The sequence below is a fragment of the Vipera ursinii genome (genome assembly GCF_947247035.1).
Source record: "Vipera ursinii genome assembly, chromosome: 7".
NCBI lineage: Eukaryota > Metazoa > Chordata > Lepidosauria > Squamata > Viperidae > Vipera > Vipera ursinii.
The window spans coordinates 76,306,094-76,318,337 of NC_139521.1; the positions used below are offsets into that span (position 1 = coordinate 76,306,094).

The 12,244-nt window shown below is 51.9% G+C and overlaps 1 long non-coding RNA gene across 1 annotated transcript; it reads right to left on the reverse strand.

Annotated features, from left to right (window-relative positions):
- Nucleotides 1-2,834: 2,834 nt before the first annotated feature.
- On the reverse strand, nucleotides 2,835-9,895 carry LOC310643026. The gene is made up of 4 exons (XR_014493005.1): nucleotides 9,675-9,895; nucleotides 7,432-7,588; nucleotides 5,601-5,701; nucleotides 2,835-4,275 (listed from the first exon to the last, which is right to left on the reverse strand). It is a non-coding gene; the product is annotated as an uncharacterized lncRNA (long non-coding RNA).
- Between the last annotated feature and the right edge of the window lie 2,349 nt (nucleotides 9,896-12,244).

Consider the following 12,244-nt stretch of genomic DNA (forward strand, 5'->3'; position numbering starts at 1 on the left):
TTGCATGTCACTCATTCCTCCCTCTCAGGGCTTCTGCAATGTGTCTTATCCTGCTAGGGTTGATCCAGAATAGGGACCCCGGCACTTCTCGCTTTGTCTATGTGTAACATCTTCACTTCCTGAGCTGCTCTGATTACTCCAGGATTTTGGGGGGGGGGGCAACTCAAGATGTTGATTGTCCTGGCCAATCAACAAGGAACCTTTTGGGTAATCTGTACCTCCTCGTTGACAATCTCCTTAGGTAAGTTGTTGTTCTTGGCTCTTTTGTCACTTGACTTCTGCACACGTTGTCATCTGGATGGAGTGGCCCCTCTTTCCTCTGGCCTGGCTTGCTTGCTTTCTCTCCCCAGCTGAAGCACCCCCCCTCCCTGCCCTGTGACCTAAGCAGCCTGCTGATTGGCTGCTGCGGGTCCTCAGCAAAGCACAGCTGTGGGTGGATTGTGATGGCAGTGCAGAGAAGACAGTCCTGGAGGAGCAACCGTTGGCGTCCCATAGTAGCTCTCACACCTCTGGCCTGGCCTTTTGTGTTTCAGCGTCCACTGTAATTCCGGCAACAGAGTCGGATGATTCTGAAGAGGAGGAGGAGGAGGAGGAGGGGTTTGGAGAGCCTTTGGTGTCAGAGGAAGGTTCTGATGCACTGCAGAACTCTCAGACTGGCCCCTCCTGTCTTGTTCCTCCTCAGACCCAGCTGTGTGAGCATGAGGGATTGGAAGAAGATGATCCACAGCTAGCTCTGTTCAGGGATGCTAGAAGAAGGATGCAATCTAGCAGAACAGAACAGAGGAAAGCAATGAGGCAACTCAGGAGAAGGCAATTAGAAGCCACCCCTTGGGACTGCTGATAAAAGAGGAAGGTGTGGGAGGTGCTGGTTGCTGAAGGCAACCATTTGAAGATCTTCTGCTAGAGTCCTGGTCTGTTATTCTTGTTTAACTCTTGTTTGAACTTTTCGTTTAAGTCTTGTTTGAACTTTTTGTTTAACTTTTGTTTGAACTCTTTGTAAATAAATTTGGTTGGGTTTTTTTCCAGCCTGTTGACTATAAAAAGGGGTTTTTCCCTGACATTCAAACAGGGCCGGTTGTAGGCTGGAACAGAACATATAAAGAATGGTTGCAGGAATTGGGTAGGTCTAGTTCAGGGGTAGGCAATCTTGGCTCTTTTATGACCTTAGTTGCTACGTAGCACAAAGTGGCGACTCTGGAGAGCCTGTTTGCTGTAGGGAGAAACCAGGAGCCAGAGAGTTCTAGTTCTGCCTTAGACAATAAGGGCAGCTGGTGACTTTGGGCCAGTTTCTGTCTCTCAACCCAGGAAGAAGGAGGCATGGCGAAGGCCAAGAAGGCCACGTGGACTTTCCCATAGTTGCCAGGAGTCCAGACTGACTCAAAGGTGCGCGCACACACACACACACACACAGATTCTTTCTATCTGCTGGACTTCTGCAGTCATCACTATATGTGGGGCTGTCCTTGAAGACCATTAAGGAACTTCATTTGGTCCAGAATTCAACAGGATGGTGGTGGTGGTGGTGATGATGATGATGATGATGATGATGATATTATCCATTCAGTCATGTCCGACCTTTGGCAATTCTCTGGGCCAGGTCTCTCCACCTCTTCCGACCTTGCCCTATTTCAGCACAATGCACAATGGCACAAATTGTGAACACAAAACACAATTGTCCAATGCGCTGCCTTCCCTTTGGCTTCCAGGATCAGTTTATAAAACTGGGTTTGAGCTGAAAGCCCTACAGGGCCTGGTCCCCACAGACCCTCTCCTGCCCCTCCTTCCTCCAGCTGAGACCCCCAAAATCTTGGGGGAATGCTATTTATTTACTTACTTACTAAAGGGATGTAGATGGCCGCTCTACTCGCTCACAGGGACTCCAGGCCCTCCCAGGCGTGAAAGCCCCAAATGCAAGGAGCCAATCAACCGCCACTTCCTGGTGAGAACATTCAGACAAGCCGCCTGATGGGCTCCATTCGACCTGCGACTTTCAGACCCTCTGGCAAAACCAAAGGCCGTTTGGAAGCCACTCGAGGAGGGGGCTGGTCTGATCTCCATGGGGAGGGGAGGGAGGGAGCCACCACGGAGAAGGCCCTTCCCCTTTCTCGCGCTACGGAGTGGACCTCTCTGGGTCAAGGAGAGGTAACTGGGGAAAGACAGTCCTGCCAATCATCCGGACCCGAGCCATGAAGGGACTTGAAGGGGACAGGCTGGAATTGAACCCCAAAGCAAACCCGGCAACTCTCCACGACCCGAAGACTCCAGTCGCAGATCCCTTCCACCTGGCCAAGGGTCCGTTCACTTCAGCCACCACGGACCGAGAGAGGCGGCTGGGTGTCATCAGCACACCGATGGTATCTCAGCCCTTGATGAGGGATGATCCCATCTAGCTTCCCGTGGAGGTTCAACCGAAGAGGAGGAAGCACCGGACCCCGCCAGCAGGGGGCGAGGCTGGACTTCCTGCGCCAAATGAGAATTCAGAGTGCTGCGTATCCCCTGCGGAGCCCTCTATGGTACGGGGCCCAAACACCCACAGCTTCGTCTCCCTCCGGTGGTCTCTGCCCGCTCGGTTGGACCCAGAGGGAGGGGCACTTAAAGAAGGGTCTCTGTGGGACCCAGGAAACGGGCCTTTCCAGTCATGGCCCTCCGGACCCGCTTGGCACCAAGATCAGGATAGGTTCCACCCTGCCGGCCTTTGGGGAAATGCCGAGATCTGGCAGTTGCCCCACAGATTGGGGTCAGGGAGTGCGGAAAGGCCTGGAGGCGTGACATTATTTTGTGCGTTCTTTGAAATTCTCAGACACCGTTTTTTAAAAAATGGTTTGTGAGACGTTTTAATGCTTTCTTTATACAACGATTCTTAGTTTTGAACTTTCTTTACTTTGATGAGAAAAGTGGCGAGGAAGGAAGAAAGGGAGGGAGGGAAAGGAAGGAAGGAAGAAGGAGAGAAGGGGAAGGAGGGGAAGGAAGGAAGGAAGGAAGGAAGGAAGGAAGGAAGGAAGGAAGGAAGGAAGGAAGGGGGAGAGAGGGGGAAGGAGGGGAAGGAAGGAGGGAAGGAGGGAGGGGAAGAAGGAAGGAAGGAAGGAAGGAAGGAAGGAAGGAAGGAAGGAAGGAAGGAAGGAAGGAAAGCATTCCTCTTGCAGTCTTCTCTAGAGGTGCAGTCTTTGTTCTGCATTATGGCGTCTCTGGGTGGGCTGAGAGCTGGGAAAGCTGAGGTCATTTCTTTAGAGCTGAGGTTGACGTCTGGGGGACTTATGGACACGTCCAGGAAGTTTTCTTGGGAAAGAGACGGATGTGATTGGGCCCTCCCTTCCCCCAGCCTGCTTTTCCAACTTCTCGTTCCAGGACCTGCGTGTCTTCTCCTATTTTACTTCTATTGTGCTTGTTGCTCAATTTCTGCAGCACAAAATCTTTGGACTCTCCTAGCAGCTTCTAGCAAGAAGTCTATATTAACGCCTTGACAGGCTGTGCCTTTCGAAGTGTGCCGCTGGGGCACCGCAAATTGCCAGGATGCCCTGGGCTTTCTGCCTCTTTGGAGCTTCCAGCAAAGGGGGGGGGGCGCAGCTATCGTCTCCCCCCAACCGAAGATTGGTGCACCCCTTCAATCTGGGGTGGTCATCCTCCCCCTCCGAGTGCAGAGCTTTGGGAGAGACGCACATGGGGCAGTGAGGGAGGAAGAGGCCAGCCAGCCAGGCCCCTCAGCGGAATCCACCCTGGCGACCAATGGGGTGAGAGATGAGTCAGGTCGCCCCTCATTCCTTGGGGAAATCTTCTCGGTAGAGATAACAGCTGATTGCTGAGCCAGGAGAGTCCCCATCCGCTCCCTCTGTAGCTTTTTTGGGCCTGGATTAGCCTCAAGGCCAGAATTACAACATCCCTCCAAACGCCGTCCGGCTGGCTCTGCTCTGAAAAAAGGCCACACCTGGACACAAAAAGGCCACATAAAACCAGCCTCTCTCCCATCTCTCGGCTGGAGGAGCTACGCTCGGAGAAAAGAATCTGTCCACGGCCTCTTCCTGATCAGATATACTTGGTGGGGCTTGTCACACACCTCCAGTGAACATTTTCGGAGTCCACCTCATCGGCTCCGGTCAATGTGTTTGGCGTATTTGGGGCTCCTCAGCGCCCAGAGTTCTTTTGCAGACCCATCTATGCAGCTGGTTGCAGTCAACCTCGTTCCAGTTCGGCCCTTTAGACGACGGGACGATAATTGTGCAGCCTTGGTTTCCGTCTCCAGGGCGTTCCGAGCGGCTGGGATGGCCCTGAGACCAGAACCTTGGAGAGAGAGAGAGAGGAGGGAAGAGGCCCATTTTACACCCAAGGAAGACTGAGGGGGACATGCAGAGACGGCCATCCCTAGTGGCCATGCCAGTGTAAACGGGCAGGCAGTGCCCATTGCTCAGAAACCTCTCCCCTGTTGCTGAAACCCCAGTCTTTCACAATACTCTCTTCCCCCTTTCTCGACTCAGGGAATTGAGTTCCAGGGTGTCCACATGGACAAATGCCCCCCAAAAGAAAGCTCTATCTTGTGGACGTGATTTCTTTGAAACCCCCCCCCCCTTTGCAGATGTCCCCAGAAACAGCCACCGGACAGAATGGATCTTGCATGTCCCTTGCATGTCCCATTCTCTGGGAATGGGAGAGAGTCACTCGGCAATCCCATTTCTGGAGACACCGTGGCCTCACGCTGACTCCCTCCCTGGTTTTCATTAGCCTTGAATTTTTTAATTATTTTTGGTTGCAAAATGGGTAGGTTTCCCAAGTCCTTGAAATTCTCCACAGCCTGCTGTTTGGACAAGACAATTTTGTTAGAGGAGGGGCAAGGCAATACCTTCTCGAACGTTCTGCAGGACTTTCACATGACATTATGAAAATGCAAGAACAATCCTTGCAGGATCCAACCTGAGTCACCGGGACCAAAGGTTTATTCTTCCAAGCTTTGAGGTCATGCTGGAGCCCATCCTCAAGGAACTTCTCTCCTTCCAGAATGTGCGCACTGGGCCGTTCGACATGTTGCATTGATATAGTTCCTGGTTGTGTGTCGCTTTTAACTGTTAATTGGGGTATTGATGGCTGGCTATTAAGTCATTAATTGATGCCTCCTTGTGCCCCTGCACCCTCAGCTAAGTACCCGATAGGCTGGTGGTAAATCAGCACTGCTATTGACTGATAAGGGGCCCAGTTCGCAGGCTTCAATCATTTCCCTGGCTATTTTTGTCCCTGCTCAGCCAACAATAGTAATAGCTATGAAACTGAATGCATGCCCTTGTTCATTGCAGTATGACTGACTCAGATTTGATCCTGCAACATTATTCTGGGACACATATATTTACTTTCATTCATGAGAACCATCCTAGTTCGTGTGTCAAAACCTCACCTGAGCAGCACAGAGCAAGGCCAGCAAGCGTGGACGTTGCCATGGCCAGGGAAACCTGTGCACAAAGCCTGTGTGAGGCTCAGAAAGAGAGGTTTGTAGCTTGCCCCATCACAGGGCAGAAGGACCCCTGATGCGTTGGTGTTATGAGCAAAGAATGAGGGTCCTGAGGCTCCTAATGACAAGTGACAACAGCCCCTCTGGGGCCCAGCCTTGGCAGACTCACTGGGCTATTAATCTGGAGCCGTCGGTCCATTCCCACTTTCCTCGACCCCCGTCGGTCAGGCCAATCCAGGCAGGCTGGGTGAGCTGCGAGGTCACGTGGTTCTGCAAGGGAAAAGGAAGAGATGGAGCCTTTGCCCACCCTTTGCAGTGCCAGGGACCCTCAATTCTCAGATCCCCTTGAGGAGCAGCCTTGGTCTCCCTGCAAAATGCACGTGTGGAACCCACCAGTCCACGGAAGAACTCAGCTGTGGGAACTGTGCCGTGTCCAGGTCCTCCCTTTTAAGAGGAGGGTTCTGGGGAACCCTTAAAAAGGTCTGAAAGATTTGGGGAGGGGTCCTCCTGGGAAGGACCTTTGATACTCATGGGATTTCCTGCAACACCTGAACTGGTTTCATGCTGGGTCGTTGTGGCGATTCTCAGGGCTTCTGTGGTTTTGTACCAGTTTAGCCAAGCAGCTGAAGGCGCCGCATGAGCCGCCTCCATTCATGTCAACCAGATTCCTCCTTAGCTGATCTTTTGCAAATAAAAATGTTGATCATTCTGCACATCGCTGGTGTCGACAGCCTGAACGTGAATTGGGAGGAATCAAGATCTCACTAAGTAGACTGCAATTATGTACGCTCTATAAAAGTTGGACTCTGCAGAGCTATGCAAACTCTTTAAGATGTAAACGCTCCATAACTCAAGAGTCTGGAGACACTTCTGGTGCAGGAAAGCTGTTTCTTTCTTCCGTGATCAGCATCTGGAGGCTTTTCAGGAGATCTGTAATAGCTCTTCTGCAGGAGACACATCACAGCCGGGTTTTTCCAGATGAAACCTGTATAATTTTGCTGTCCTAGATGGGGACACATCTAGCCTTCCACTCGTGACTTTCTGCCCCCTGAAGATCTGAGCTGCTGAAGGTTGCTAAGGCAGCCCCGACGCCTTTACGCAAAGTGTGTTGCACCCACGGAGGATTTGTGCCACTCAAGGCAAGGGACACCATTTGCAGGAGGATCTGAAAGGCTCTCCCCACCCCTCCTTCTGCCCCAAGGGTCAGTCGAGGGACTCCTGGAGAATCCCGGCCATCCAGGTCATAGTTATCCCAAAGGTGCTTTTCACGAGGCGACTGGTGCATTTTCTTCTTTTTCTTTGAAGACGTTTCAGAGCGGAAGAAGCTTCTTCGGTGAGAAATGAAACGTCTTCAAAGAAAGGCAAGAAAGTCCAGTCGCCTCGTGAAAAAGCGCCTTGGGGGTCTTGCTTTCCTCCTTCAGGGAATCTCCCCAAGGTGCCCCCCCTTCCTTCGTGCTCTCTCCCCCCCTGCTTTTTCAAGCAGGGCTCCCCTTGACTATGCCTCACGGAAGCGGCAGGAATTGCAGGGGAACCTGGAAGATGCCTGGTGATCATTGGCCCTCCCTGACTGGAGAGGCCCCCCCCCAGAAACACCCCTTGGGGCACCCCCAGGTCTGCTGTTGGAGGGAGAACAACAATGGAGGAGTAGAAGGTGCTTCGTCTAAAAGGCAACTGGACTTCCTTGTGGTGTTTTTTCCCCCCAGAGGAGAAAAACAAGAAAGTCCAGTTGGCTTTTGGGGGGCAGGGAAAAAAAACACCTTTGGGGCAACCATGGCCCGGATGATGGAGAATCTCCATAGAAAACGGTAAAGGATGGGATTTTTTTTGCCCTGACGGATCTTCTCGCTGAAAATCGGGGATGACTTTGCAACCTGTAACAGGGAAGCAGCCACAGCAACATTCGTGCCGTACAAGATCTGAATGGAAGGAGAGCAGAAGAGGGACGGAGCCCACAGGGAACGGAAGCAGCAGGAGAGGCAGAAGAGAAACGTAGCACCTGCTCTTCAGAGCTCAGGATGGAGGTCAGATGGGCCTCTCTGGACATGCAGAAGTTCTCCGCATCGTACCAGGACTTTTTCCCCCTGGATACGTAGTAGAGGCCACTCCCAAAAGGCTGCCACTCCGTCCCAGACTTTCGACTTTTCCTGAAGAGGGAATCTGCATAAAATGGGGGGGAGAGAGAGAAAAATACAAAGCAATGAGTAACTGGGAGGGGGGAGGAGGAACAAAAGCCCCCACCCCCGTATATCAGATGGTTTCACCGCTGGTCTCTCTGAAAGGGTCTGTTGTGAATCCATGTCAGCCAGTGGACCCAGCAGCTGAGTCTGGGGAATCAGAGGAGGAGAAGGAGGGGCCTGGAGAGCCATCAGAGACGGAGGAAGGCTCTGATGAGCCCCCAGACTTACAATCTGATGAAGAGCCTGGCCCCTCCACTCGTGCTCAAGCTCAGACTTAGCTGTGCTGGGAAGCTGAGTCAAACTCTGAGGACTCACAGCTGGAAGACATCATAGATGCTCGCAAACGCAGACAGGCAACAAGAGCAGGACAGAGGGAGGCAATGGGGCGGCTCCAAGGGAGGAGGAGAAGGCATTGGGAAGCCACGCCTTGGGGCTGCATAATAAAAAAGGAAGGTGTGGGGGGTGCTGGCTGCTGAAGGCAACCGTTTGCAAAGGACTCAAGTTTCATGGAATCATGTTCTGTTTGCCTTGCCTGTGAACAATTCTCTGTTTGAATCCTGTTCTATTTGCATTTGCTTTTGGGACATTTTGCAGGTCTGTAAATAATAATAAAAGAGGTTTGTTTTTCCTGCATTTCCAGTCTACTTGTTAAAAGAGGGGGTTGTCCTTGTGACTTAACAAAGACTCACATAGGCTGCGACAGAACTGGGTCCTTGTGAGGGCAAAGGGGACGATCCGGAACAAGCAGTTCTAATTCTAGGGCACCGGAGCAAGGAAAGGAGGGCAAACAGTCACATACAGTGTGTAGAGTCTCCGTTTAGGAGTTGAGCTGGGTGCCTGGCTGAGGACCGCCTCTCTGGAGAAGACGCACCACACGGGGCCACTCAGGATGTAGAGCCACAGTGCTGTAAAGCACTATGAAGTGGGATATAAATCTAATCGCTGGATCTATTGCATAGTGCTAGCTAACGGTACTAGTACCATTCTGTTCTGTTCTTTCTCTATTCCGTTCTGTTCTCATCTAGTCTGGCCTCTATTTTATTTTATCTATTTATCTATCTGAGCCCCAGTGGCGCAGTAGTGAGAATGCAGCATTGCAGGCTAAACTCTGCCCACTGCCGGCAGTTCGATCCCGGCCGGCTCAAAGTCGGCTCAACCTTCCGTCCTTCCGAGGTGAGTAAAATGAGGACCCGGGTGATTGGGGGCAAAGAGGCTGACTCTGTAAACCGCTCAGAGCGGGCTATAAAGCTCTGTGAAGCGGTAGATAAGTCTAAAGGCTACGGCTATGGCTATCCTTGCCTTCAGCATTTGGCTTCCTGGGGAAAAGCAGGTTACAGAAGAACAGAAAGTGACCGGTGTTACAGCAGTCCTTGACTTATGACCACAGTTGAGCCCAACATTTCTCTTGCTAAGTGAGACATTTGTTAAGTGAGTTTTGCCTCGTTTTACGACCTTTCTTGCCACAGTGGTTAAAGAAATCACTGCAGTGGTTAAGTTAGTAAAACGGTCGTTAAGTGTATCCAACTTCCCCATGGACTTTGCTTGTCAGAAGGTCGCAAAGGGGGATCACGTGACCGCCCACCAAGGGACGCTGCGACCATCATAAATAGGAGTCAGTTGCCAATCGTCTGGATTTGCAATGGCTGAGTGTGAAAAACGGCCATAAGCCACTTTCTTCAGTGCTTTTATCACCTCAAACGGTCACTAAATGAGTTGCTGTAAGACGAGGACTACTGTACTTATGCCAAGGCAAGGAAGAAAACACGAACCGTCGCATGAGGCTCTCATAGAAACCGTTTTTGTCCTTCTGAACACAATAAAAGTTAGAAAGACGCCTTTGAAGAAAGATCCCTCTCTGCGTATATAGGGGGAGATGAATTGTAGCAGGAAAAGGCCATTTTTTCCTTCGGCGATTACACGAGTGTAAAAACGGAGGCCTGCTCGTCTCCTGCACCCCCTGCTTAGTCCCAGCCGAACAACGTACTTGAGTGTATCCAAGAGGGCAACAGCTCCTCAGCCGAGTCAGCCGCTGCTGGTCGTCCCTATTTGGACACCTGGCTACTCACGGTACTTCCTCTTCTGCTCGCCAAAGTTCTTCCCGGCGTCTTCGATGTGTTCCGGCAGCCTCACCGCTTCCTCTGCGACCTTCTGGGCTAAACCACCATTAGAGAGACGTTTGTTGCTTGTACACACAGACTTCGTGGCTCTTTCCGTCCCACCTTCCTGGCCCCAAAGTGCGATCTCCCAAAGAGGGAAAGCTTTTCACGGAAATAATATTGGAAACTTCCTGCCCAATTGTCACAAACGGCCCCTGTAGAGCTAAGAGATTTGGTTTGGTTTGGTTTTTAAACGGCTGCAGGACTTGGGTTTGGCTAGGCCAGGGGTAGGCAACCTTGGCTCTTTTATGACTGGTGGACTTCAACTCCCAGAATTCCTGAGCCAGCATGGCTCAGCATGGAAACCTCTCCCTTTCCCCTCAGCGTGGCTGGCTCAGGAATTCTGGGAGTTGAAGTCCACCAGTCATAAAGCAGCCTAGGCCAGGGGTAGGCAACCTTGGCTCTTTTATGACTCGTGGACTTCAACTCCCAGAATTCCTGAGCCAGCATGGCTCAGCTTGGAATCCTCTCCCTTTCCCCTCAGCGTGGCTGGCTCAGGAATTCTGGGAGTTGAAGTCCACCAGTCATAAAGCAGCCTAGGCCTAGGCCAGGGGTAGGCAACCTTGGCTCTTTTATGACTCGTGGACTTCAACTCCCAGAATTCCCGAGCCAGCATGGCTCAGCTTGGAATCCTCTCCCTTTCCCCTCAGCGTGGCTGGCTCAGGAATTCTGGGAGTTGAAGTCCACAGGTCATAAAGTGGCCGTGGCCTAGGCCTAGGCCAGGGGTAGGCAACCTTGGCTCTTTTATGACTCGTGGACTTCAACTCCCAGAATTCCTGAGCCAGCATGGCTCAGCTTGGAAACCTCTCCCTTTCCCCTCAGCGTGGCTGGCTCAGGAATTCTGGGAGTTGAAGTCCACGAGTCTTAAAAGAGCCAAGGTTGCCTACCCCTGGCCTAGTCTAAAGAAAAGGAGAAACAGGGGAGACATGAGAGCAGCGTTCCAGTATTTGGGGGACTGCCACAAAGAAGAAGGGGGTCACGTTATTCTCCAAAGCACCAGAGGGAAGGAGAAGAAGCAACGGATGGAAACCAATCAAAGAGAGAAGCAACCTGGAATTAAGAAGAAACTTCCTAACAGCGAGGACAATTAACCAGTGGAACTGCTTGCCACCAGAAATCATGGGCGCTCCATCACTGGAGGTTTTTAAGAAGAGGCTGGTCAGTCACTTGTCTGAAATGGTGTAGGTTCTCCAGCTCAAGCAGGGGGCTGGACTAGAAGATCTCCAAGGTCCCTTCCATTCGATTCTATTCTAAAAAGAGGTCATTTTTGACAAAACCAACAGAGCAGGAGTGAAACTTTTTTCTTGGGTGACAACGGTACACAACACAGACACCGTGAGAAAGAGGTCCCAGCACATTTAGAAAGAAAACCTAAACTTTGCTGGGCTTCAGGCAAGTAGGGCGAGGGGAGCTTCAGCAGCCCCTCCGCCTCTTGCAGAGCCCAGGAATTGGGTCCTCCAGATCTGCGGCCCCCAGGTTTGCATCCCAGGGCTTCCCCTCCCTCCTTTGATGTGAATGGACACTTGGCAAGGCCCAGAAGAGGATGCCCACTGCCTAGAGGGTGTCCCACTCCCAACACAGAGGGGGAATTTGAAAAAGAAAGAAAAGGGAGGAAGGGTGGGAGGGAGGGAGGGAGGAAGAAGAAGAAAGAAAGAAAGAAAGGAAGGAAGAAAGGAAGGAAGGAAGGAAGGAAGGAAGGAAGGAAGGAAGGAAGGAAGGAAGAAAGAAAGAGAGAAAGAAAGAAAGAGAGAAAGAAAGACGGATGAGAACATTGGAGAGAGAGAGGGAGAGCGCAGGGGAAATGTCAGTCCTTGGATCTCCAAGAGCCTCCTCTGATGTTTTCAAGGGGAGGGGAAGTTGATCCTCAACCAATCGGAAATAAACCACTTACGGTTTTCGTGCTTGAGCTTCGGGCTCCTCAGGCCCACCGCCATGGTGGTCCCCAGCCTCTTCATCGACTCCTCGAGCGGGTGGGGAGGGTTGTTGACCAATGCCACATCTGCGGGAGTTGGCAAAGCAGGGACGGGGTGGGTGGGTTTCCGGCTGCCCCACTTCAGCCTCTTAGCTAGTAAGCCTAAGTTTGAACACCGACATGACAGCCGCATCTGTGGCACACCTGGAATCCTCTCCCCCCTCCGAGAAAGAGCCGGGGGAGTTTTAGCGGGAAGGTTGTGCAGAGACCCAAGTTCTGGACTTTGGTGAGAGCTTTCGGTGGAAAAACGAAGAGTCTGGGAGAGAAACGGGGGAGCGGCTGATGGCCGCACCAAGGCAGGCGTTATTCTAGCTCTGGGACACCCGTCATCCAGGAGAAAAGAAATCTGCCTGAGCAGAAATGCACTTCTGGGTGGTCCCATAGCTCTGGGGGGAGCCGTAGAGGCCCCCAAATGTGTCCAGGGAAGTTGAAATGTCGAACGGGAAACAAAGGGAACGTTATTCAGGGCAAGCCTGGAGCATCACCATGCACGTCAACACTGTTCGGT